Source organism: Marmota flaviventris, chromosome 12 (assembly GCF_047511675.1).
Source record: "Marmota flaviventris isolate mMarFla1 chromosome 12, mMarFla1.hap1, whole genome shotgun sequence".
Lineage (NCBI taxonomy): Eukaryota > Metazoa > Chordata > Mammalia > Rodentia > Sciuridae > Marmota > Marmota flaviventris.
The window spans coordinates 85,274,573-85,301,781 of record NC_092509.1 but is presented as its reverse complement, the minus strand read 5'-3'; positions in this window follow the sequence as shown (position 1 = coordinate 85,301,781).

Sequence of the window (27,209 nt, the reverse complement as noted above, 5' to 3'; positions counted from 1 at the left end):
AAGAAGGATCTAGGTAATATGTTAAGTTGTAAGCACATTTATCAATCATCCTCACAAAGAAATCCAGACTGAACATAGATACTAATAAAGCTGTTAGTATTAAAATATGCCTACAAATTACTCTTCCTTTTGAAAAATGAAAAGTAATATATTTGCCTTAGATCAGGTAGAACATAATGATTCACTGCAAACAAATATAATATTGCAAATGCAACTCATTTTGAGTCCTTGTCATAAATATGAGAGCTTCCCTTTGCTCTCACTTTCTTCCAGTGGGCCATTTCTCAGGAGAGAAGGGAGTCGCTGGGCTGTTATCATGTGGGGAGGAAATGAGTTTTCCCTAAAAATGACAGTCATGTGAGCAACCCCTCTTGGAAACAGATCTGTAAGTCCCACTTGGGGTTTCAGATCTCTGCAATCCCAGTCCACAGTCTGACTAGTATGGAATGAGGTGCTCTGCTCTTTAACTGACATCAGAGTCAGCATAGAAACTGAAAAGAATAAGTGTTTTTGTTGCTTTAAGCTACTAAGTTTGGGTTAATTTTATGCAACAAAAATAATGCAATGAATGAATCAGACATAATGTTCCTATGCTCATATATGAATACATGACCAATGTAATTCCATGTCATGTTCAACGACAAGAATGGGATCAAAAGTGTAATGGGTCTCTCCCCCTCTCCCCCCTCCTTTCTCTTCTCTTCTCTCTCTCTCTTTCTCTCTCTCTCTCTCTCTCCCTCCCTCCCTCCCTCCCTCCCTCCCTCCCCCCTTCTCTTCTGTGACTGGCTGCCACAGTCCTGCTAATAAAATCTCTGACAGGTAAAAAAAAAAAAATGTGTAATGGGTCGTGACCCATGTACGTATAACATGTCAGAATACACCCTTCTGTCATGTATATCTAAAATAGCAAATAAATAAATAATGTGATGAATCACAGATATGTAAATGAAATTTGAAATCAATTTTTTTTTTTACTGAAAGAAGGTATATGTAATAGGATGCAGAATTTTAAATGTATTGAGCTTCAGGTAAAGCAATATACAAAGCATAGGACTATAGGTAAAAGAAAAGATTATGGTGGTGATGGAGAAGATGCATTCACTAACACGTAATTAAACCAAAAGTGGAGTAATGATAGATCAAAAAAAATCATCATCGATGAAAATTCTTTTCGAGTAATATTGAAATTGAAGACTGCCAATGAGTTAGTCAAATTCTAAAATTTTCAGAGACATGAGGGAAAGAAACTTCAAAGGAGTGATGTAGTAGAAATCAACTCACTGCAAACAGTTAAAAGATAAATGGAAGTTAGAAATTGGAGACAAAAAATACAGATGACCTAGTATGTCTAGATTCCTGGTTATGAAGGTGCTCCATGTGAAAGACTTTATGGAGTAATAATGAAGAGGTAAAGGGAAAAAAATATCCAGTATATAGTTGATAACACAGATCTGGACCTTAGAATTCTGACTTGTGTGATTCACTTCATCATAGTGTTAATGTATTATATGGCAGATAAGCCTTAAGAAAATGAAATTCTTTAGGGACACTGAAATATTTTAATCTTCATTTATTACTTTCTTATTTCTAACAGGATAGGGTGGAAAATAGTTCCCCTATCTTTTAGTTAAAAAAATATGTAGTGCAGAGTGAAAATAATTTATTCTGGGCCATTAAAATAGAGTCCTGACAAGGAAGGGACAAGAATTCATGGGGACATGTGCCACATTTTTGTTATCTTATGTGAAGGACACTTAGACTTACATTTCTTGCCTATTGTGAATAGTGCTCAAATAAATATGGAAGCACATATATTCCTTCAACATACAGATTTCATTTCTTGGGATACATACCCAGTAGTGAGATGGCTGGATGAACTGTAGTTCTACTTGTTAATGTTTTGAGGAACCTCTTTATTGTTTTCCATAATGGCATGTTTTAATGTTCTCAACACAAAGAAATTCTAACTTTTTGAGGAGAAAGATATATTTCAACTGGATTTAAACATTACATAATATATACATTTATTGAAACATCAAATTGTATACCATAAATATGTATAATATTTATGTTACGTGTATGTTACAATGAATTTAATTAAAAATCAGTCCATGTTGAGTAATGCACATAAGTAATCATGATATTTTGGGGGATGAATTAAATGTTTTATATACTGATATTCCTCAATACTGAAAAAAAAAATGAACAAAACAACAAAAAATATGCTGCCACTTCAAAAATTAAAAAAAGTTCATGTTTACTTTTGTCTTAATAATATAATGTGACTTTTACCCCTCAAAAATGTTCATTTGAGTCCAGTAAATGTTAGAGTTTAAAAGTTTAATGAACCCTGAAAAGCTCATTAAACTTTAAAATTCCATTAAGTATTTGAATTAGACTTATCAATGTGACATTCAGACAGATATTTGAATCTTTTTTAAGATTTCTCATAGACATAGTCTCATTCTTGAAACAATAAAACCATAGATTCTAGCAAAATATTACTTACGTAAATTGAATTAATAGACATTATACCAATGTTGAATAGATACATCTTATTAGCAATAAAAAACATATTCAATTTAACTAAGTACAGTATTTAATAGAATATAGTTTTCCAGATAATGCTTTTCAGAGAGAATAAGTTTCAGAGAGAGAGAATTCATACATGAATATAATGTCATTCTTGCTTAAACTAAGAGTATTAAATATTATAATTCAAATTTAATGTTCTTGTAATCACAAAATATATTCTGTAAGACTTCAATATTCTGACATGATTATTACTTTATGGCTTAGCTCATGGATTATCTTGTTTTTCTTCCTTTTCAAAAAAATATTAAATTACTTTCATTTATGAAAACATAAATTTTAAAAAATGTTTAAAAAACATAAATATTACATGAAAACATAAAATTTTACATATTAATCAGCAAACATGATGTTTTGATGCATAAACACATTATGTAATATTTATTTATTTATTTTAAATAAATGATAGTGGAATGCATTACAATTCTTATTACACATATAGAGCACAATTTTTCACATCTCTGGTTGTATATAAAGCATATTCACATCAATTCATGTCTTCATACATGTAATTTGGATAATGATGTCTATCACATTCCACCATCCTTGCTAAGCCCCTGCCCCCTCCCCTACCATTCCATCCCTCTCCCTTACCTAGAGTTTAAATGATGTTAATCTTAGCTATCGCCTTATATATCTACCATTTCTTTATGGTAAAATAATTCAAATAATCTCTTCTAACTTTTGAAATATACAGTAAATTGTCATTAGCTATAGTCACCTACTGTACCATAGCAAAACAAAGTATCTTACTTCTATGTATCTTTAACTCATTGATTGACTTTTCCCCATCTCCTTCCTTTCCCATTGTACTGAAGCTCTGGAAATACCCATTCTAATCTCAACTTCTAGATTAACTGTTTTAGATGCTATATTTTAGAACATGTGCCAGTTTACTTCATATTACATAATGATCTCTATTACCATCCATGCTGTCACAGTACTACATTCTTTTTATGGCTGAATAGTGTTCCATTGTGTATATGTACCAAGTTTTGTTTTGTTTTTAAAATCAATTCATAGGTGGAAAGGCTCTTAGGTTGTTTCCATTTCTTGGCCATTATGAATAGTGATGTTCCACCCCACACCACTTTTTTATAGTTAGATAACCTTAAAAATAGTGTGTACAATTTTATTTACATAGAAATATATTTGACCTGTAAAGAGCTTGTTTTCCAAAACTTAGCCTAGCAATGCCTGCCTGAGGGCTAAAACCTGGTATTCTCCATTCCCTCAACTTTCTCCCTGTCCCATCTCTTTCCCAAGCAAAATCCTAACATTTTCTAAACATTCAAATTTCCAGTAAAAGGATGACTTTTTCATTAGACATTTTCTTATAGGTACCTACCACCTAATCCAAGCTTCCTGGTGCACTGCACTGTGTTTATAACCTTTTGAAACAGTTAATTTCTCAATTTCTATATTTTTCTAAAACAAGGTAAAGGTAACAGGGTCAGAAGGGTCTTTCTCCTGGAAAATTAATCCATATATTATGCCAAGTAGATTGTTCACTTCCCAACATTCCTCTCTGTGAGTACATAGTAATAATTTTATGCCTCGTGTCTTTTTTTGTTTGTTTTAGAGAGAGAGAGAAAAAAAAAATTTTAATATTTATTTTTTAGTTTTCAGTGGACACAACATCTTTTATTTTATTTTTATGTGGTGCTGAGGATCAACCCAGCGCCCCGCGCATGCCAGGTGAGCGCGCTATCTCTTGAGCCACATCCCTAGCCCGCCTAGTGTCTTCTTGCTGGTGATTTGTTTTGCAATATTTTCAACATAGTCTTTTCCTTAATATAATTTATTTTTAAATTCTAGAAATCTTCCTGATTCCTGTTGAAAGCAATTACATGGGAAGGAAAGAAGTTAAATACAATTTTATCTCACATATTTCCATATTCAGCAAATTACCATTTTTTTAAGAAACCACTCAATATGAATATTAACACAAAATTTTCTTTTAAGTAAATGAATGCATCATTTCACTTTGAGAAAAGTAAATGTTCAAGTGTAAATTCATTTTCTAACACTATAAATAGACTATAGAATAAAGATTATATTATCACATAACTAATGGAAAAATTATCAAAATTCACTTTTCAAATATATGAAATTATATATTCAAAAATGTATTATACATATATATGATTCAATGGAGAACCAATTACAAAATCAATATTTGATATAAGTATTAATTTATTTATTTGTAGCTGGGATTGAACCCAAGGGACCTAACTACTGAGCCACATCCTCAGACCTTTTTCACATTTTATTTAGGGACAGAGTCTCCCTGAATTGCTTAGTGCCTCCCTAAGTTACTAGTTACTAAGGCTGGCTTTGCTAAACTTGTGATCCTCCTGCCTCAGCCTCCTAAGCCACTGGGTTACAGGTGTGTGCCACTGCATCTAGGTTTAAATATATTTCTCATATCTCTTAGAAATTGCAATTTTGTATAAATAAGTTCTTGGGACCCCACTTAAATTTTATTAATCTTACAATTTAGTTTTCTAATTAATGTGTTCTAATTATTTGTGTTTAAAATAAGAACGACATACATTATAAATCCTTCCCCTCACTGTTTTTCTTTAAGGGAATCAGCTGCATTGCTTCTGCTTACTGATCTTTCCGTTATATTTAAATTTACTTTATCATGCTACAAAAAAATGCATTTAAGCCGGGCGGTTTGGTGTACGCCCATAATTCCAGTGACTCCGGAGGCTGAGACAGGAGTTCAAAGCCAGCCTCAGCAATGGCAATGTGCTTAGCAACTCACTGAGATCATATCTCTAAACAAAATACAAAATATGGCTGGGGATATGGCTCAGTGGTTGAGTACTTCTGAGTTCAATCCCTAGTATAAAAAAATGCATTTAACTATTTATATTAACTTGCAAATACATTAAATTGGAAGGGTTGAAACTCTGACATGTTTGCATATTATTTTATTTTCCAATAAAAATTCCAAATTTATTTCAGAAATCTTTGACAATCAAAAATAGATTTCTATTATATTGAAATGGTATTTTTTATAAGTAAATACTCAAATTTGTTAATATAATTGTGTAAGAATTTATTGATTTTAGTAATCAGACACTGTACTAAACTTATTATGATGAAAAAAAATGTATTCTATTTATTTTTTGGATTGCCCTGATAGTGACCCTTATCATCTATAAATAATAAAACTTGAAATCATTTAGGGTGCACTTATTGCATTCTAGATACTCCTGAAAGTTTTATATAGTTCATATAATGTAAACTTATAATTTATTTTTCTTGTCTTATCACATAATTTATATGCCATCCAGTAATGTTAAATAACAGTGATAAACGCTATCCTTTTTCTTATTATAAATTCTTCCCATCTATTGCTTATTTCCTACTTTTAGAAATTCTCTCATTTTTTATTAATTGTCATCTTTATCTTTTTATGTATCATTTATTATAAATGTTATTTTATCAAAAGTGAACAGCAATATTTGATTATTTATTGTGTCAACTAGTTGCACAGTTTAACTTCTTTCTTTAGTAATTCCCTAATGAAACTGGAAGTGATTATAAATTCCTTGCCTATAGAGACTACATTTATATAACTGTTACCTTGCAAGGTGGTGATAATATATCTTGGTTTGAGAAAACTGTGAAATTTTATGGCAATGAATAAATTATATATGTCTGCCAATCTAAATGGGTCTTTTGAGTTCCAAGTGACAATTGGCACTTTTCTATCTTCTTTAGAAATTTAATAAAAGAAAATTGAAGTCATGGTGGCATGGGGTATAGTTTCTCTTTATTTCTTACAAAAGCCAAATACTGTTCTAAAGCACTGAAAATACTTGTGAAGTTCTAATCTTTGTCTGTCATCATGGCTTCCATGACAGGGTTATAATATATGCAATGAAATACAATTGTGAGGCTAAATTTCAGAGTTGAAAATAAAATGTAAAATCCAAAGCCTTACCTCTGTTAGCATTTTCTTTTCTAACACCGCAGAAGATACATATTCCCCTAGTGTCCAATTTCCTGAAATATATGACAGGAGCAATAGCACCCTTGCCAAAACATTTAGTACTCAGTTTATAGACACTGTATATACTGCCTTATTCCTTCAAGCACTCCCTAAAATTCTTAAAGACTTTCCTGTAGAAAAACATTAGGTACATAAAACTTCCCACCCCAACCTTGGGAATTGCAAGTTAAAGATATACTTCAAACAATTGGTATATTTAAGCTGCATTTTCTTTTACTAAACAGTTTATCCTCAAGTATATAGTGAAGAGTCTTGGTTAGACTTACACTTGGAAGATTTTGACTTTCTTTGGAAGTCAAGAATTCCAAGAATAAAAGTGAAGCATAGGAGCAGAAAAGCCTAGAGATATTCCCTCTCTTTGCATTGATTTTCTCCTGATAGAACATCAAAAAATGCATTAAAGAATGCTTCTGCTGTTGTCAACAGAACGGAAGCCGATTGTCCCACAGTGTTATGTCTCATTAAGTATAAGAGAAGTAAAAGTTGTAAAAAAGTAAAATGAAATGTTTATTTTTCTCAAAAACACTGTTTGAAATAAATATTTTAAGATTTCGTGGTTATTTTGAGAATCAGTACCAAACATATTTGTCTTATTGTTATGATTAATCTTTTACTTATATTGACTCTTTCTTAAATTTTGAATTCAATGTATCTGTCATTAATTGATGGATTAAAATAATTCAAGTTAAAAATATTTTGCTAATTTAATGTTTTTATTAGCTGAAGAAAAATAGAATTCTACTATCTAATTAAAAAAAGGCAGAACATTTGTAACATTAAACTTTATAAACCACAAATTCTCTTGAACAACAATATCAAATAATATAACTTATAAAATAAGAATTTAGGGAAAAATCAAGCTATTTTACTGGCCTGTAAACTGAGAACAAGGGGAAAAAATAGAGCATTCTGATGTCCTGGTTTCTGTGGGCATGAAAGTTAGTGATTCATTTTACAATTTCTCAAACTTCTGTTAATATGATATGGTAAAATTCTAAGGATAATAATTAACTAGGAGTTGTAATTTTTTCAAACATATAAAAGAGACACATTCAATAGTAATAAACTTTAATGCCAATAAAGATAAATGTAAATAAGCATAAAATGGAACTGTTTGTGCAAAATAAGCCTGAAATACTTCATGATATATTGTTAATTACCATAGATATGAAACTTCCCAGGAAGTTACAGATATATGATTTGATACAAAAAAAAGATATCATATAGTATAGATTTTTATTTCAAAATAATTCTTAAGAATAGGGGTATATTCAGTATTCTAAGAGGTTCAATTTTTCCTGGGTCTTGACTAAATTAACTTGTAAAAATTCAATTTCATTTTGAAAAGATAGCAAGTTAGTCATTGCACTTGAATATTTAATCAATCAATCAGCAATAATGATACAATTTAAATAGATTCTTTGGCTTTTCTATCAGTATTCTATTTCTTAATTAATGAAACTAAATACTCTCTATTGACAGGAATTGTCAAGTAGAACTAAAATCATGACACTTTTTCTCATTACTTGTGTCAATATTTACCAGTTCCTTTTTTTCTATATACTTTGCTGTTTTCTTCCAATTCACTAAGGTTAAATGTTATCTTTATCATTTTATGTATCCTCTATTACAAATGTTATTTTATCAATACATATCATTTAATAAGTATGCTTGTCATTGTAATAAGTATGTTATTTAATTTTAATTATACAAAAAACTGAGTATATGTATATTACACATGAGTCAAACAATCGGGGTGTCCAATGAATTCTCTCCCTGGCAAATTATTTCATCCTTTGAGTTCCTTCACATTGTCACTTGCCATAGTAATTTATTACAGCCTAGATACACCTTCACCAGTCTGGTTTGTGAATATAATGCTTTCTCTCTTTCAGTGACTTTTCAAAGCAGAAAATTATTTGCATACTCCTTAATGTATAAGATCTTGCATGTTTTACTGCTTCCTACATCTCTAAAGCCATCTATCCCAATCCTCATTCTATGTTGCTATGCAGTAGTTCTTCTTTGAAGTACTTGAATAATCTACACTCCTTAACATTTCCATTTGACTTGTTCTTATGACATGCTCTGTCCTATGCCTTAGATAAAATCAAATAACTTCCTAAGGATATATTGTAATGACTAGGATCTAGAGCTAGAAACCAGTAGTATCACTAAACTTCAGAATCATGTTATAAACAAAATGATTGACTTCTAGTCTTGAAAAATAACTTCAAATAATTCCAGGATGTATGTGAAACCAAAAAAAAAAAAAAAAAAAAAAAAAAGAACAGCTGGTCCATTATCCACTATTCCAACTTAAAGCACAGCTTAGGACATAACCCTTGGTTGATCTGACAATTTCAATGAAAGGAATTGTTAGGAGTTTTCAGATTTTAATTTAAGTGAGAATTTGAGCAAAGACTGCTTATATAACTAAATACTTTTTTACTATTGTGAACATCTGATGGTGAATCTGGTGCATCTAGAAGCTAAGCCACTTCCAAGACAGGAAAGCAGAATGAACCAGTATTAATATCCTCCTTCAGGTTGTCAATATGTACTCAGTATTATCTTTAAAGACTGCTCGTGTGTTTATAGCACCAAAACTCTGCCTTGGAAATCATAAGGTTTCTTCTAGGCTGTGGCTATATATGCTGCTCAGTTCCTACTGTGTATCCTTTCTTATAGCTAAGCAAGCTTGGTGTTGGGTGAAGCTTCTAGGAGAAGCTTGTTCCTCTTGAGCTGTGAGTCTACTCCAAGTAAGCAGTTGATGCTCCTATACGTTGGCAATATATTAAAAATTTCATGTTCCAGATATAACTAAACCAAATATTTTCAAGTTTTACTCAAACTAAATCTGCCCAATTTTATCTTGCTATGACCTGATACAAGTTGTATCAATTTCTTCATGTTATACTAATATCTGCATTATATTTCCTAATGCAAAGTAGATTATGATGTATTCTAAATAATGCAAACCTTGTTTTCTTTTGAACTTGTGTCATACATAAAAGGTTTAATAAATATTTCCCGAGAATTATCTAGTTGGACATGCAATACTGTAGTCACAGTACTTGGATACTTTTGTTGGAAATTCAGTATAATAAAACAGAGTAGAACAGTTATTCTCTTTCCTTTAAAACTTGGATGATTAAATTAACTGTATGCTAAAATTTTGATAATAATTATATTATTGTTTATTTTTCTGAGAATGTAAAAAGTTATATTTCCTTAATTTACCTTGTAATCAATTGATCTGAGCCAGTCACACTATCTGACATTTTGTAATTTCATGCATACTTTCAAAGAAAATATGATATTTTTAATATATAGACATAAGTAGCAAAATTTTCAGAGTAAAAGAGTAATAAGTATATAATTTAAAGCAGTAAATACCTCCTTGGAAGAAACAGAAAGGTACCACCAAAAGGAACACTCAGAAAAAAAGTGTTGCTCTTGTTCTACTCCTCAATGTGGGTGACTAGGTCATGACTTAATTATTACTATGTTAAATAGAATTCATATTGACTATATTGAATTATAGTCTATATATTGACTAATTATATGACTATATTTGAGAAGTATGACTGGGAAAGTTCTTGCAACAAAATAATTGTCTGTGTTTCCTAAATGTAAAACAACAGGATAATTACCATTTGTAATTTGTTTTAGGCAAAAATTTCCTTTAACTACTTTAAGAAATCCAATCTGTCCACTCTTTGAAAAAATATTCCCCCAAGTACAAATATGATCTGTTCTTTTTATTTCTTATACATGATTAGTAATGTATAGAAAGATATTTATTTTCTCTCACATATATTTTATAACTAGTAATAATATTTTTATTGGAATTGAAATTGTATAGATGAAACCACAATTTGCCATTCTGTAGTGAAGAAAGGGTTTGACTTACAGCACTGAGAAAGGCTATTATTCTTACCTTTCAGGTTGTATTGTTAACTTGTGCTGTGTTACAAATTACCCAAGATTTAATGGCTTAAACTAACACATATTTATTACCTCATAGCTTCTGTAGGTCAGAATGTTGACAACTAGCAGGACTCTGAGACTGGCTTAGCTCTGAGGTATGTCCACTCACTAGGCCACACTCTGAGATCAGTCCAGGGTCTGCAGTCTCTCATTCAACAGCTCAACTGAGGGAAGTCCTCTTCTTCACTTATACTACTTATTGGTATGACTCAGTTCTTTCTGGGGTGCAGGAACCAATGGTTTATATTCTCACTCTGTTTCTTATAGCATGATCTCTTAAAGTTAAAAGTGTACTTCAAAGCTGGAAACTAAGAAGGCAATACAAAGTCTGCTTGCAAGATAGAAACCACAAACCTTTGTAAACTAATTATGAAAGTATCATATCTAGTTTACCATATTCCATCTTAAGGGGACAAAATTATAGTTCATCACTACCAGGATTGTCATTATGGACTATCACAGAAGTATACTTACCTCTATCTGAGAAGTACACCTACTTCAGATAGAAGGAAATTAAATAATTTAGGAATCTTGAGTGATTGAAATAAAACAATAATGAATATATTTAGTTGAAAAAGTATGTTTGAATGTCAGCATAAGACTTGCCAATTAACTACACAATAGTAGTTTTAAACCTACTAAGATGGAAGGCATAAAATAGCAATTTGCATAATTAAATTTATTCATCTGATTAATTTCCTTTCATCCAAAGAGTCACATTCAGGAGAGACATGAATTAAATTACAGTGTCTTAAATAGTATAGATAATTGCACCAGTAGGATACTGAATTTTTATATGCTTTTAGAAAAATTGATAGTTATTAATATTGAATCATACTTAGAAATGTGACAATACATTGGATTATGAATAAAAATGTGTTAAAATATAGTTCAATATTAATAACTATCAATTCCCCAAATTTAGAAATAGAAAGTACAACTTATATTAATAAAAACATTTAAAAGTTTGGGATTATTTAAAACATTATCAACATATGCAGCAAAATTTTATCCTAAAAGTTAAAAGTGTAGATTTCAAATCAGAGTAACCACTCAGCAAATCCGTGAATATTAGGAAACTAGACAAGTATGTGAATTCTGTAGCAATCACCAACACAGCTTTAATATATGCTTGTGATCAAACCATTGAAAATGTATAGAAAACTTTGCCAAACCACTTGAATATATAGAAAAATATATCAAGAAAATTGAAACACAGCTATTTATTTAAACCTCACAACAACTTTATAAGATGGATACTAGATCAACTTTAAAATTAGAATGAGAAAATACAGGCAGGAAATTAATTTATTTGCCTCATCTCCAGGTTCATAAATGTTGACAACTAGCAGAACTAGGTTTGAACAAGTGCTCTGGTTTGGGTCTGGTTCCAGACTTTTTTTTTTTTTTAACTACATGCTGAATTTGTTAGAAAACACAAATTTAATCAATTGAATTCCCTTGCAAAAACAATAACTACAAATATCTGAGTAACTTATACACAGCAATTGCTCACAAAATATGTAGTTATTAAATTGTCTACCTCCAACCATATACAATTATTTATTTAACATTAATTATAAAGTCATGAGGTTTGATTTTTGTTGTCTTGTTTTTGGTCTTCATCTTACAAATGAGAAAACAGGAAGGAAGGCGTTCGAAAGAGTTAACTCCTTTTCTAAAGATCACACACACCACAGTAATTAGAAAGCAGGCGATGGTGCCTAGACCTGTCTACTTCTAAAGTTCATGCTCTTTTCACTACCCCTTGCCTGAGTGAAAGCTGTGACTTAAGCTGCATTTAAAGGAGGATGCCTGCCATCAGTGTGAGTTATGCAAAGACTAGCAAAGACATGTAGTTTGATGTAGGCAAGAAAAGATTATCTAAGCCCAGGGAGGATCTTAAGGAAAGATTAGGAGGAAGAAGGTACATCAAGGGCAAGACCAAATAAAGGTACACTTTAAAATAATGATGCCCTTAAAAGCAGAGGAACCAGTAAAGAGCAGGATCACAAGGTCACACCAGGAGTTATTGTATTGTTCATCTAACAAAGAGTTCAACCAGAATGTACACACTCAAAGACACCAGCCAAGTAAAGGAAGAACAAATCACAGAAAAATTTATTCATTGAACTATCCGGGGGAAAAAGAATGAAGCATACAAAATTTTTCCACATTTGTCACTAAAAATTAAAAATTACAGTCACCATAATAGTACATGTCTATCAACTCATGTTATGGTTTATTTTATGTATCTACTTGGTGGTGCCATGGGATGAACAAATATTTGTTTGATCATTATTATGGTGTGATTTTCAGGAAGTTTCTGAGTGTGAGGAATATTTGTATCAAAGATTATCTTCCCCAGTATGAGTAGGTCTCATCCAATCATTTGAAGGCCTGAATAAAATGAAAAGATGGTTAAACAATGGATTGTTTCTGCCTAAATTTCATCAAAATAGAGCATTTGTCATTGCCTGTATGTGGACTCAAACCGAAACAGCTCATCCTAGGTTTTGAGGCTACCAGCCTTCAGAATGCAACTACAATCTTGGCTTCCATGAGTCTCCAGGTTTGATGATTATAGATCTTGGAACTGTCAGCTACTTTAAACAGAAAGCCCATTCCTTTTAATCAATCTCTTCATCTGTCTGTTCATCCATCATCTATCTACTCCTTTAGGTCCATTTTTTTGTGTTGAACCCTGATGAATATATTTTAGTATATTATATAAAGGCAAAACAACAACAAAAAACCCTAATAACTGTAATATAAGAACTGATTCAGGATCGCTATCATTAAAAGGCAAGGAGTGCTACATTAATTTGAAGGAAGTTTTTCCACTATTCAGTTCTTGTTGCTTGAAGAAATGGAAAGTTTGGCTTACCTGAGAACACAAAGTAATGTGATTAAAATTTTCATGCACTTTAAAGAATCATCATTATTTTCTTGACAAAATAACACATACACACACACACACACACACACACACGCACACATACATGCACACACACCAGAACACACCCATCTACTTAAAAAGATTACATCGCAAAGTAAAATAAAACAGTACTCCATTTAGCCATAATACAAGGACAAAATTACTCAAATTCCTAACATCAGAAAGAAGGGTAGAATATGCAGTGCTGTAAAACAAGCATGTGCACATTCTCATATGCATATGTGCTTAAAAATTCACATACATTTATAAGGAATAAGAATATTTCTTGACATGTTTTTCTTTATTTCACATATTTACTGTTTGATGACCTATTTTCATCCCTTTTCTTTCCATCTGTTTTGCATTTATAAGTACATATCATGCTGAGTATATGCAATAAGCATATACTCAGTCTTTGCTTTTCTATACAGTTTGACAATATCTAGTAATTGTAGAATTCATCCAAATCCATGTAATACAATTAGCAACATGATTGCATTTACTTATTTTTTTCCTGTCCTCACCAATTATTTATTGAATTCCCATTATATTGAAAACAGTATTATGGATACTTGGAAAGCATGAGTGAAGAAGACAACAATCTGTTGTCCTCTACCATAATTGTATTTTTTACCTTAAATTTTATTTTATTTTTAATTGTAAATAATAAGTGTGTGTATTTGGGGAATATAATGTGATGATTTATTGTCTGTATACTTTGTGAAAGGATCAAATTGGTTTAGTTAGCATATTCATCACCTCATATATTTATCATTACTTTGTGGTGAAAACATTTAAAATCATCTCATTTCCATGACTTGGTTATTGTGAATAACATTTCAATTAATATGATAGTGTAGACATTCTTTTCACAAACAGCACTGTAGGATCTTATAGAAATTCTGTTTTTAGTTTGTTCAGCAGCTTTCATACTGCTTTTCAAAATGGCTGTAGTAATTCTTCATACCCTCAATAGTACATACAGCTTTCCTTTTCAACACATTCTCAAAAACACTAATTGTCTTTCATTGTTTCGATAATAACCAAAGAAAAAGGTAGAAGGTAACGTCTAGTTATGGTTTAAATTTGCATTTCTCTAAAGATTGGAGACGATGAGCACTTTTTATGTATTTCTTGGCCATTTGTATGTCTTCTTTTGAGAAAATTATTTTCAAATATTTTGTTCATATTTAATAGGTTTACTTCCTTATTAGTAAATAGTTTGAAATTTTATTTAATGAATTTATAATAGAGATAACTAACCTTCTAAATGACATAAAATAAAAATTAGATAAAGATAATAATATAGTTTGTTATTAAATGAAAATAAGTATGTGTATAAATAAAGCATTCCACTTGTATTATGAATATTGACAATACATTGGATTATGAATAAAACAACGTCTTTGATTCTGGGAAATAAGACAGGTAATCAGAAAATAGATGCAAAATATATAATATAACAAGGGTATTATCCAAGCTATATTTCATATAAAAGCTAAAATATGATGAAGGAGATTTTTTTAGAGCAGAATTGTAAGTTGAGAGTATATTTTTATTTCATAATAAGTTTTGGGTGCAACATATTCTATATCTTTCTTGGAGTTCACAATTTTTATAAACATGTGAAAAATGTAGAAAAATTCTGCTTTCAAAAACTTTATTTTTAAAAACTTGTTTCATAAACAGTTTTATAACATTTGGTTTTTATATCTTTGTAAATCTACTAAGATTTTCTGAACAGTAGTTTTGCATAAAACAGAATTTGGGAAATGTTATAATATTTTCATTTACAATCTGGTTTGCTGTTGCTATATAAACTAGAGACACTAAACATTTTTTAATTGTTTTTTTTTCATCAAACATAATTGTCCTCAAAAATATTTATAAGTAAAGAAAAAAGAGTGTGTGCTGTGTTTATGTATGTGTGTGTATGTGTGTGAACAATGGCACCATTAAAAATTGAAGATTATTAATCTAATATTCAGTATATGTAGTTAAAAATACTAATAATATTATAATAATGATTACATAATAATGCATTGATATAGATTATTTTTGATCAGAAAAAAATGTTTTGGTCTGTATGAAATAGACTGTTGGAGAAAAGGCTTTGAACATAGAAAAGTATGATATATGGTCATATATATCTGGAAGTAGCTGTCTTTTGTTGTTTATTTGTTTTCTTGAATGAAAGGATCATTAGAACGAGGGAAACTTGTCAGTCAGCCATATTACTTATCTTCGTAAAACACATGGGGAGGCAAAAATATTCAAGAGGAAAGATTTTGTGGTCTTGATATTATGAAGAGAGAGGAGGAAATTACAAAGAGTTTATGTAAATGACAGTAAGAGAGATAATATAGACAAGTGTTTGATTTATGGATTCAAGGAGCTGCCTTGAGCTTCCAAGCTTGAAAGCAGTCCCCACACTTGTTTATACCAGCTGGAGTGGCAGTGAACTATACTAGAAAATGAAGGGATTATTTATCTATGCTGCCTCATTTCTCTTGCCTTTGGGCATTATTACATGGATGAAACTCCAGAGAGATGTGACACTTATTTTCCTAAAGAAATTTTATGAAGTGATTTTGGTCCTTAAAGATAGGACAAGCTGCACCTTGAAGATTTTGCAGTCACTAGATTGGACAATGCTAGCCAAAAGGACAGGAAATGTAAAAACACATTTAAATTGCCAACTGTCAGATATTAATTACTTAGACAAGGAAGGATTAAGAATTTATTAATAAATAAAATATTTTCTAATTAATTGTGAAAGAGTAAAAAGAAGAAGAAATTTTGGGGGGAGGTATGGTTTACTTTTTAGAGACTTTATTTTTAAACTTAGAAAATGGAGATTTAATGTTGATTCTTTGGCTTGGCACATTTTTGTAAGGTAATTTCTCATGAAGCTACTTACTTCAATTTCATATGTAAGTTAAAAGCTTCCTTCTGACAGACATCTCATTCACAGTTTTTAAGTAAGTTGTGCAATTTTCCAATATGTATTTCTTTTCTTTTCTCCCATAACTGTTCCAGAAAGCATCAATGGCTAAATTCCTTAGGATTTCACATCAACCTGTACCTTGTTTAGGTTTTAATTTCACCTAAAAGGATGTTTCCTATTTTTGAACACTCAATAATTTACTAGGTATTAATTAATGTCTTCAAAAAAGATAATGAAAGCAAATTAGAAACATTTATTTCTTACAGGGCCCCATGATGAAGGATAGCCAATTAGGAGACACAAAACCTCTATTAATTGGGTATCCAACCTCTACCTAATTCCAGGTAGAACACATAAAGCAATGGCTTAGTAATTGAGCCTCAGAATCATCCAGGGAGCTTGTTAAATCTTACCCTTAGCTCCTACCTTGAAGTAACTAAGGTAAGCTGTGTGGAGCCCAAGAGCTCACATTTGTTAACAAGTGACCTAGGTTGTCAGACACAGGTGTTGGGTCATTGCACCTCAATTTATGAAAGACTGGCTTAGAATGGGAAAATTAGACAACTTGTTTTCAGTGGCTATTTGATGCATTACAAAACTGTCATTAAAGTTTGAATAGCTCCATTTTTTTAACCTCAATTTGCTACATAAAATAAGTGGTAAGAAAACATAACGACCACAAAAGAGAAAGATAAAAAGTAATGAATTGATACTTCCTGTATTCCTAATATATCCTGAGGTGATTTGTTGAGATTTTTAAAAATAAGCATAATATAAAATGTAAGGGGCAGTGGTATCAGTAAAACAAACAAATAAACAACAACAACAAAAAAAAAAACCAAAACTCTGAAACTTGTGTTAGAATTTGGTTATATTTTGTATTTAATGAGGTGTAGAGCAGATAGAATCCACTCATAGAGCAAACACACCAATCATATGGAACAACATTTTCTAAACTCTTGATATAATAAGATGTACTAATGAATGGAACTTAAAATTTAAAAAAAAATAAGTTCTAGCTTTCTGATTAAAACAATAATCTGCTTTACTAACTCATTTCAGATTTTACTACACACTACTTTAATAATATCTACCTTAATTATCATGGTAAAAACTAAAGAACTTGTATAATGAAAGTTAATAATGAAGTAATAGATAGTGGATGGTTAGGGTCATGGGGAGAAGACAGGAATGATTCATGGTGCAATTGCTTAGATTGGAAGACATCAATATGAGCTCATATTTACCTTAATGTGGATGCAGATGTCTACATAGAGAAATATGAATAGATATATTCAGGAGTTAGTATACACACATATTTATTTTGTTAGCTGAGAGGATCCAGAAGCATGGATACCCCAGGAGCAGTGAATGCAGCTAGCATCAGATATGTATCAGTCTCTAATAAAAGGAAAGCATGTTCTTTAAAAAAACTGATTGATCCTAGAGTGAGTCAGGAAAAATATAAGTTAATTCTGAAGCATCTTCTGCTGGGAGCCATGAATGAATTGTGGGTGTGTCTAAAACATCTCTACCAGGAGGTGTGTGCCTGGGAGGACTCTCAGTGTATCTCGCCCATCTGAGACTGCCTTTTTTGACTTGTCAAACATCCTACTCAAAGAGAATCCTGTGATCCCTGAGGAATTTATTGGTTGAGACAGCCCTAAGTTCAAATGGAACTCCCCAGAGGTAGAAAGAGAATCAGTGTACCCAACTAGCCTTGAGGCACCAGTTTCCTGGAGGGGGAAGAATTTACTATGCAAGAGATAAGTCCCCAGACAGCCAACTTCCCCATGGCCTGCACTTATTATTTAGCTTGAAGAACCCTTTCTCACAATAAATTCCTTTGATGTGTTTCACTATAAATAAAGCATTCTTGGGCTTTTCCCCTTTGTTAGGATCAGACCCATCAGGACTTTTCCACCCATCAAGCCCCCAGTTTCAATATATTTCTTCTCCTTTGCTTTATTTCTTAATACTACTTTTTGGGCCTTTTATTTCCAGCCAGTCAACACCTCCTGTAGTTACTTATTCCCTCCTTGAGGTTGCAGGTGAGAATCTTCTAGTTCCAAAAAGGTAAGGAACTCCTAAATCACAAACAAAACTTTACAGTGATGGAGGTATGCCACAAGGACACAGGAGCCAACTACAAAAGTCCCCAATTCCCAAAGCAGAAAAAATCTGAGCAACAAAATAAATGACTACTGGGTTATAATTCAAAATGTAAAATGAATAATTCTAAAAAAATAAAAATAAATATATAACAATAAATAAATGCTGAAAATAGACAAATCTCCCACACAAATTTCTTTCTTTCTTCTTTTTTTTTTTTTTTGTAGGTAATCTTTTTGCTCATGAAGAAGGGGCATGTCTCCTGAGTGAATAGCTGGCTGTGCACAGTACTCTCCTTGTAGAGTAAGGCAAAGCAAGGGGAATAAATGAGAAACTTTACAGTGGAGAAAAATGACAAATACTACTTCAGCCAAAGGATCAAGGTTCACATTATCAGTGAGTAATTAAAACAATAGTATATATTCCTAATATGTTATATTAAATATGACTTCATTGTTGGGCTTTCCCCAAAAAAACCAAATACTCAATCTAAACCTTATGAAAACATCAGACTAATCCTCACTGAGGAACATTCTACAAACACTCAGACTATTACCTCTCCACACTTAGGATGAGTTAAAAAAAAAATCTAAAGATCTAATGTTATAATTTAGAGAAACCTGAAGAAATAGAATATGTAATGTGTAATGTAATATGATATTCTGGATATTCTTCATAGACTTCTGGGACAGCAAGTGAACATTAGGGAAAAAATGGTGAACTCTAAATATAAAGTATGGAGGTAAGCAGTTAGCAATGTATCAAATTGACTGGTTAGTTGTGACAAACATGGCATAGTAAAGAACAATGTTAAAAACAAGGGACAGTAGAACTCTATGGAATTATCTAGATCATCCTTACCAATTTGCAGCAAATCTAAAAATATCTGAATGTGTTTCATTAAAAACAGACTATTCTAACAATGTGTAATATGTGTGTGTTTGTGTGTGCATCTATCTGTGGATATATAAATGTGATGTATCTGTATACATATGTGTATACACATACAGAATTTGGGTGAAGCAAGATTACTTTCATGTTTTATCTAGGAAACCTATACTGACTAAAGAAGTTTAACTATTTTAAATATTTTCACTGAAGATCTTCACATTCTAATTATCCACTTAATTTTTTTAAAAATAGTGATATCTAGATCCCACCATAAAATTCTGATAAAATTAGTCCATGGTAAGGTTTTAGTATTTTTTTAAGAGTTTCTATGTGCTTTTATTAATGCGTTATATGTGAAACACTGCTATGTAGTTAATGTGTTCCAAATTCATATACTTATTTGATAAAAAAAACTTATTAGTGGGGAATATTTCATTACATGATTAAATGTAAAGTCTAAGATATAAATCAATGTTTGAGGTAATTGATTTTTATTTTAAGAGCAATTAATAAGTCAATCAAATTAGTTATATGGAAGACAGGAACATATGACATAAATTCCATTCAAATATTCTCCTATATGGCAGAATTCTGGGTTTGCTAGTTTACTTTATGGGTTTGTTACCTGGTTCTGAATTAAGGAAATGTTCTAGAATGCACACTGTTTAAAATGATAGCTAAGGACCCTATGTGGTTATTAAACACTTGAAGTATGTGTAATATAACAGCTCCTGAATTTTTAAAATTTACTTAATTTCCAATAAATTTCAATAGCCACGAAATACTAGCAGCTACAACATTGGACAGCATGATTCTAGTCATTTGCTCTATGTAATCTGAGAAAAGTGAAAGGAGCTAAAAACAAATATTATTTAAATACACATGTATAATTGCTACTAAAAAATAATAAAAAATATTTATAAAATAGAAAAACAGTAAGGAATGACAAAATACTCAAGATAATGAGAAGAACTGAAAGAAGAAAAATTTTGGAAACAGTCGCCATGGGTAAGCAAAGATTTGAAAACATTTCTTGCTGAATTTTAAACAAGAATGCAAAGAGGTAAATATTTACTTTCTTTTAAAAGGGAAGTTCCATGGAAAGATGCAATCTTTCAACTCTGTAGTCCCTTTAAATAGTAACTCCTCTCTTATCCAAAGTACATGTATGAAGACACAAATTGGTGTGAATATACTTTGCATACAACCAGAAATATGAAAACTTGTGCTCTGTATGTGTAATAAGAATTGTAATGCATTCTGCTGTCATACATATATAAAAAATTAAAAAAATAGTAACTCCCCTCTCCTGCTAGACATAATAGAAACTTGAAATGAAAAAAAATGTATCCCCTATATCTTTTTTAGACTTTTATCACTTACTTATATATAAAATGGCATTATAATAATATAGTAAATCTCTTGAAAATTTCTTTGTGTCACTCAAGTACATCGTAAAAGATATAGATGTTCACAAGTGGAGCTGAATTGTATTTAGTTTCAGTGTTACATGTTATTCCATTGTGTAAGATTTGCCTAATTTATTTGTTTTTTGTTATTTTGCTTAGATTTGGGGTTCCTCTTCAAGTTTATTGGTAGGAATGGTCAAGCCTTTCTCTAGGGTATAAACTTAGGAGTGCAAATGTTCAGTCTTATAAAGAGAGGTCATGCCACCTCATTTTTCAATGATTAAAGCTGATTCTTTTCCAAAGACATAGTTTAACTTATTTTAGACTACATAATATTGTGATTTTCTAACAGACAAATGACTGTCAGTTTGATGTAGAAAGATTTTATTTAGTTTTGACTGGTTCAAATGTATCATTGTGAATTCAATGTGTATTTTCCAATTAACAATCATACAACAGTTTTTCATGAAGATTAGTCATTCATATTTCTTTTTATCTTTTGCAAAACCTGCATATATTCTTCCTTTCTTGGCTCATCCTGGTCGGGGCGTGCTCTCTCCATCTCTCCCGCAGGTCAGGAGGGAAAGAGGGCTAAAAACCCCCGACAAGGAATGGATAAAAACTATGTCTAATCTGATAAAATAAGACAAAACAAAATAGCAAGCAATCTATCAAAGCATAATTAAAGCTTTTCTACCCATATTTGCCTAAACTAGGAAATGCAGGTTGATTACACCATATTGAGCTGCCAGATACCAGAATAGCTGATTTAAAAAAAGAAAGAAAAAAAGAAAGCCTTAAATCCCTTAATCACTTACTGAGATGGCATAAGCAAGTTTTAAAGCTGGAAAAGGTGCTGACTTCCTGATGGACTCCCTCCATGGAAAGGCACATCAGTGCAGAGTCAGAGGGATCATTTTAATTGCTGAAGGAACACTGAATACCAGCTCTCAGGCAGTTATGTGGACTAAGGCAAGGTGAGGAGGTAGGCAAGAGGTGGAGTGGTAGAAATGAAAAAGTGAAAGAAGGGGGAAGTATCATGAAGGTTTCCCATTCCTACTTTCTGCTATCTACTGCATAGGGAGACCTCAGCATAGAAGACTGGTCTCTGCCAAGACCTGAAATAAAGAGACCTAGGAATGAAAGCTGGTAATTAGGTATGCAAATACAAAAAGACCAGGACCTGGAAGAAGGGCCTCAGTCCTTGACCTCACTCCCTTCAGAGACTTCAGTGCACTGTCCTTACACTTAGTCAAGTCCACCAACATCAGCCTTTTTCTGGGTCTTACAAGGTTCTTAATTGTCTATGGTTGGACCTAAAGATAACAAAGAGATCTCCAACCAGGAGCCAGAGTCCTCACAAGCAATTCATATAGTTAGGTTAGAAATTAGACCAGGATCAGAGGCAGGGATGCATACAATAATTTTTCATTCTATTTTATAAAAAGCATATATTAAATCCATTCTCTGATTTAAACATTATTTAATAGTGACATTCAACTGTTGGATTGCCATATGCTGTGAAATGTCTATATGTAGTTAAAATATAACTGAAACTTGACTGTAGAAGCTGAAAAAATATAACAGAATGTTAGATTGGCAAAAATATGAAGAAGATTTCCTAATTAGAAGTGTTCAAGGAGACATGCATACTTATATAATTTTAGATTTGGAAAAGATCTGATATATCAAAGCCAACCTATTGATTTTAAACAAGCATATATATACTTAAAAGTAGAATTTTAAGTTTTTCAAAGCTTTCACAATTGATACTGACATATCTGGGGCTTGAAACTAGAGCTCCTCGTTCGTAATCCCCTGATATATATTTTTTTCTATAACACATTCTTCTTAAGTCAAAAGCCACATCATTTACTATTATAGAAATGGTGTGAAATAATACTCAACACTAGAGTATGGAGTACAAATTTTCAGGAATAATATTTTAGATTTTGTCTAGAAAAAAGCTACTTTGTAGAATAAAGCATTAATACATGATACACAGAGAAAGTTGGTATATTCCATTAAGTGTATTTTTAAGCTGTCATCATTATTTTAGTATGCATGAATTTTTGTGTATTTATGGAGGAATTGTCACTGTTATAGTGTTCTAGGGCTCCCATAACCCAATATCATCAGCTAAGTGTCTCAAACAACAGAAATATATTTCTCACAGTCCTAAAAATGTGAAGTCCCTGGGTTCGATCTCAGCACCACATAAAAATAAATAAGTGAAAAAAAGTTATTGTGTCCAACTACAACTAAAAAATAAATACCTTAAAAAAATGTGAAGTCCCAGATTAAAGCCAAGCAAAGTTCAGTTTCTGGTGAGGACACTGGCTTGGCATTGTCCACCTTCTCAGCGTGTCCTCAGATGGCCTTACCATCAGACCCTCCCTGTGATTTCATTTAATCTTTCTTTTTTTTTTTTTATTGGTTGTTCAAAACATTACTAAGCTCTTGACATATCATATTTCATACATTAGATTCAAGTGGGTTATGAACTCCCATTTTTACCCCAAATACAGATTGCAGAATCACTAATTACTCCTTTTGTGTCTTATCTCCAAATATAGTCACATAGGAGATTAAAACATCAACATATGAATTGGGGGGTGGGGGTGGAGCACAGTTCTGTCCAAAGCAGTCACCACTAGTAAAATTAGTGGAAGCAACAACTTGAAGTATTTTTTTCTCTTCTTGGAAAAACAAAATGGGCCAAACACTTCAATTTAGCAAAAATATTTTGCTTTGGAAAACTTATTGTACTTTAAAAACCAATTTACGGATTTGATTTTCAAAACAACCAAAGTAGGAGCAAGTTGAAAAGTTACTTCTTTTATTTTTCTCTGATTTGTCTTTTCAAACTTCTAATCAATAATATCCCAACTATTTTCTATGTACTTTATTTTACATTTAGCTACTGCAGTTTTCCTACTTATTTTTTCCTTTTCAAGCAATTTCCTTCTTCTTACTGATTTCTTATATGAAATAAACATATCCAAACAATTATAGAGCACCACTTGGTTTGAGTCCACCTCACAAAATACTCTTACTTGGGTAATGCTTACCAAAATATTGCTGATCCTGTCCAAGTCAAATTGCAGTGTAAAGAATGGAATCAAAAGATACTTGCTAGAATGACCATGGCATAGCGAAAAAAGGTCAACTACTTCTGATATTCTCACCTAGGTCATGACTGCCAGATGGGAGATAGTATTTGTGAAATAAAGAATGAGAAATAGAGAAATTGCTGATCAGAGTAATCCTGAGTTTTTAACAAGTTATAAATGGAAAAAAGAAAAGTCATGAGAAACAGACATTTGCCTGAATAAAAACTAAGATCAAAATAAGAAATATTCTGAATTTAATTGTACTATTTTCTTATTGCTGCTGTAAAAAAAAAAAAAAAAAAAATGACTCAAAACTTAGTGGCTTAAGCCAACACAAATTTATCATCTTACACTTCTGGAGTCATAAGTACAAAAGAGTTTTCACTGGGCTAAAATCAAAGTGTTGCCAGCATTGTACGGCTTCTGAGCTGCTAGGGAAAGATCCATTCCCTCTTCTATTTTAGCATCTAGTGATCATAGGCATTCTTTGGCTCATGGCCCCATTTGTCCATCTGCAATCCCAAAATTGCTGGTCTTAGTCTTTCTCCTATTATTGTATATCTGGTTCTCTCTCTTCTGCTTCCTTTATCCCTTAAAAGAGTCTCTGACATTATATTAGATCTACCTAGTTAATCCTGAATAATTACACCATCTCAAGGTCAAATGAATAATAAACTTAGTTCTACTTAAAATCTTAATTCTCATTTGCTCTGTAACAATATATTTGCCTATTCCAGAGATTAGGACATAGAAATCTATTGAGTTAGACAGGATGGAATTATAGGTCATTATAGGTCATTATTCTTTGATATATTGTATATATGCAAAAGTGCACATATGTGTGCATGTGTTTCTATAAGACTATATTAAAGTTCTAAAGGTTTTATTTTCTTTTTACTATATACCACTGCTTCACTTAGTATATGTAAACTCAAAAAAGAAATAGTTAAAATTTTTCTAATTGATTTATTCCCTCCTTTTCAAATGATAGATGATATAATTTAGCTGTCTCTAAACATTTGTAGAGCAAATACATCTTTTGTAATATATTAGCTTTTGTAGTTCAGATAAGGAAGCTTTGATTATCAATTTTGCAAGTCAAATGAAATATGACTCCAATACACCTATTGATTACTTATAACTTGGATAACAATTCTGTTCTGTAAATTTACAGAACATACCATAGTCAACTTGGAACCCTATGTTTAGAGATAATTTGTAAAATGTGTATAAGTAAAAGGACATATTCTGACAAATTATTGATACTACTTTCTTCTTGGATTCACGTTGCATTTCTTTAGGAAAATAAAGGAATAAAATATGATCAAATGATATAATACCACTCTTCGTTGCTTAACATCAAAGATATGAAGAAAATTTCTCCAGTATTCCTAATCCAGAGACAACTTTCTGCATTTGTAATTTAAGGTCTCACAAAAGAATTCCAAGACTCTACTGAATCCTCTTCTGGTAATATTAGTTTTTCCATAATACACTTTGAAGGAAGAAATACAAGAATACCTACATTGCTCCTGTTTTCTGTCCTTTCAGTACTATCAATAATAAGTTATCTGTCCATTATACCAAAGCAATGGTGTCTGCTATAAATGATAATAATTGAAATGCTAGTAATGTGTGCATTGATACCATTTCATATTGAATCCAGGGGAGGCTATCTTTCAGAGAGTAGTATGTATTTTATATATATATATATATATATATATATATATATATATATATATATATACACACACACACACACACACACACACACACACACGGAGGGAGGGAGGAAGGAAGGGGGGAGAGAGAGAGAGATACACACACACACACACACACACACACATAAAGGCAGAAAAGTCATGTGACATGAGCTATTTACCCAGAAATAAGTACAAATTTTAGTTAGTAGTATGGAACTATTATTATTCCCAGTTCATTTAAGCACAAATAGTTCTAAGTCAAAGCTAGCTACTAGCTACAGGCAAACTCCTGTGTGCTAACCTATAATTTACCTTGCATTTGACCACTGTTGTTCACTTTAAGGGTGACCTAATGTAAACTCATCACTGTCCATTTGGGGAAATGAGTCCATGAAGAGAGAGAGACATGTGCTTCCCAATGACTAGTTTGAACTAGTGTGGGTCACCATTATCTAGTCTTCACATAATGGGACAACAGCTAAAGATAGGAGTTCCATATGTTAGTGAGAATGGAAAAAAAATAGAGAAGCACAAGTGATTCAAGTACTGACAAGATCAATGACAGAGGAAAGAGAGCATTAGAGAGACTTTGCACATGTGTGCTGACCATTCTTTCCCTGTGAAAGTTACATCCAGAGAAAAAAAATAGAATATGACTCACTGGAGTAGAGACTTGGTGAGCATAGACAAATCAACAGAACTGAAATGTACTCTGCTCAAAATTGTAGCTCTGCCACAGTCATTACAGAATGATAAATTACTGTATTCAGGAAGATGACACTATACTAAAGGGGTAAGATGCATGGCAGTTTTTAAAAAGCTTTGCATGAAACAGACAATACTACTAAATGCAAGAAAGAAAGAGGTTAGCAATATTTAACAAACAGATCAGGGAAAATTCTTTATGCACTGAATTTGGATAAGAAAGTGGAAGATAAATGAGCTTTTTATATTCTTTGGTAAATGATCTTGTCCAGTCATGTATCTCACATTCCCTTCTTTAAATATTCATTAAAATAATTTTACATTATTCAAAAATGAATTAATCAATGAGGATGTTTATATATAGTATATGAAAGACTGCTGTTGATTGAAGCAAAAGTCCGAATTAAATCATTCAATGCCTTGAAATAATTAAATCTTAAGTTTTAGCAATGCATATGTTTGCTATGATAATGTGATCGAGGAAGCTTTAAAAAAAGCATGATAGTGCAGCTTGTTTATATTTGTGTGCTTTTCCACGTTGAACATGAAACAACAGATCTAATGACAATGATGGAATTTTAGAAGGAAAATTGGAAGTTACACTAATATAAATAAAGAAGGAAAGGAACAAGAAAAAAGGACTAAAATGAATTATTTACATAAAGCCTACACACAAGCTTATGTGAAAACAAAAATATACCTCACTTCTCTATAATTTTGAATTTCAGGATTTGGCTTATTCAAGAATTTGAGAAAATTAAGGAAAAAAGAATGAA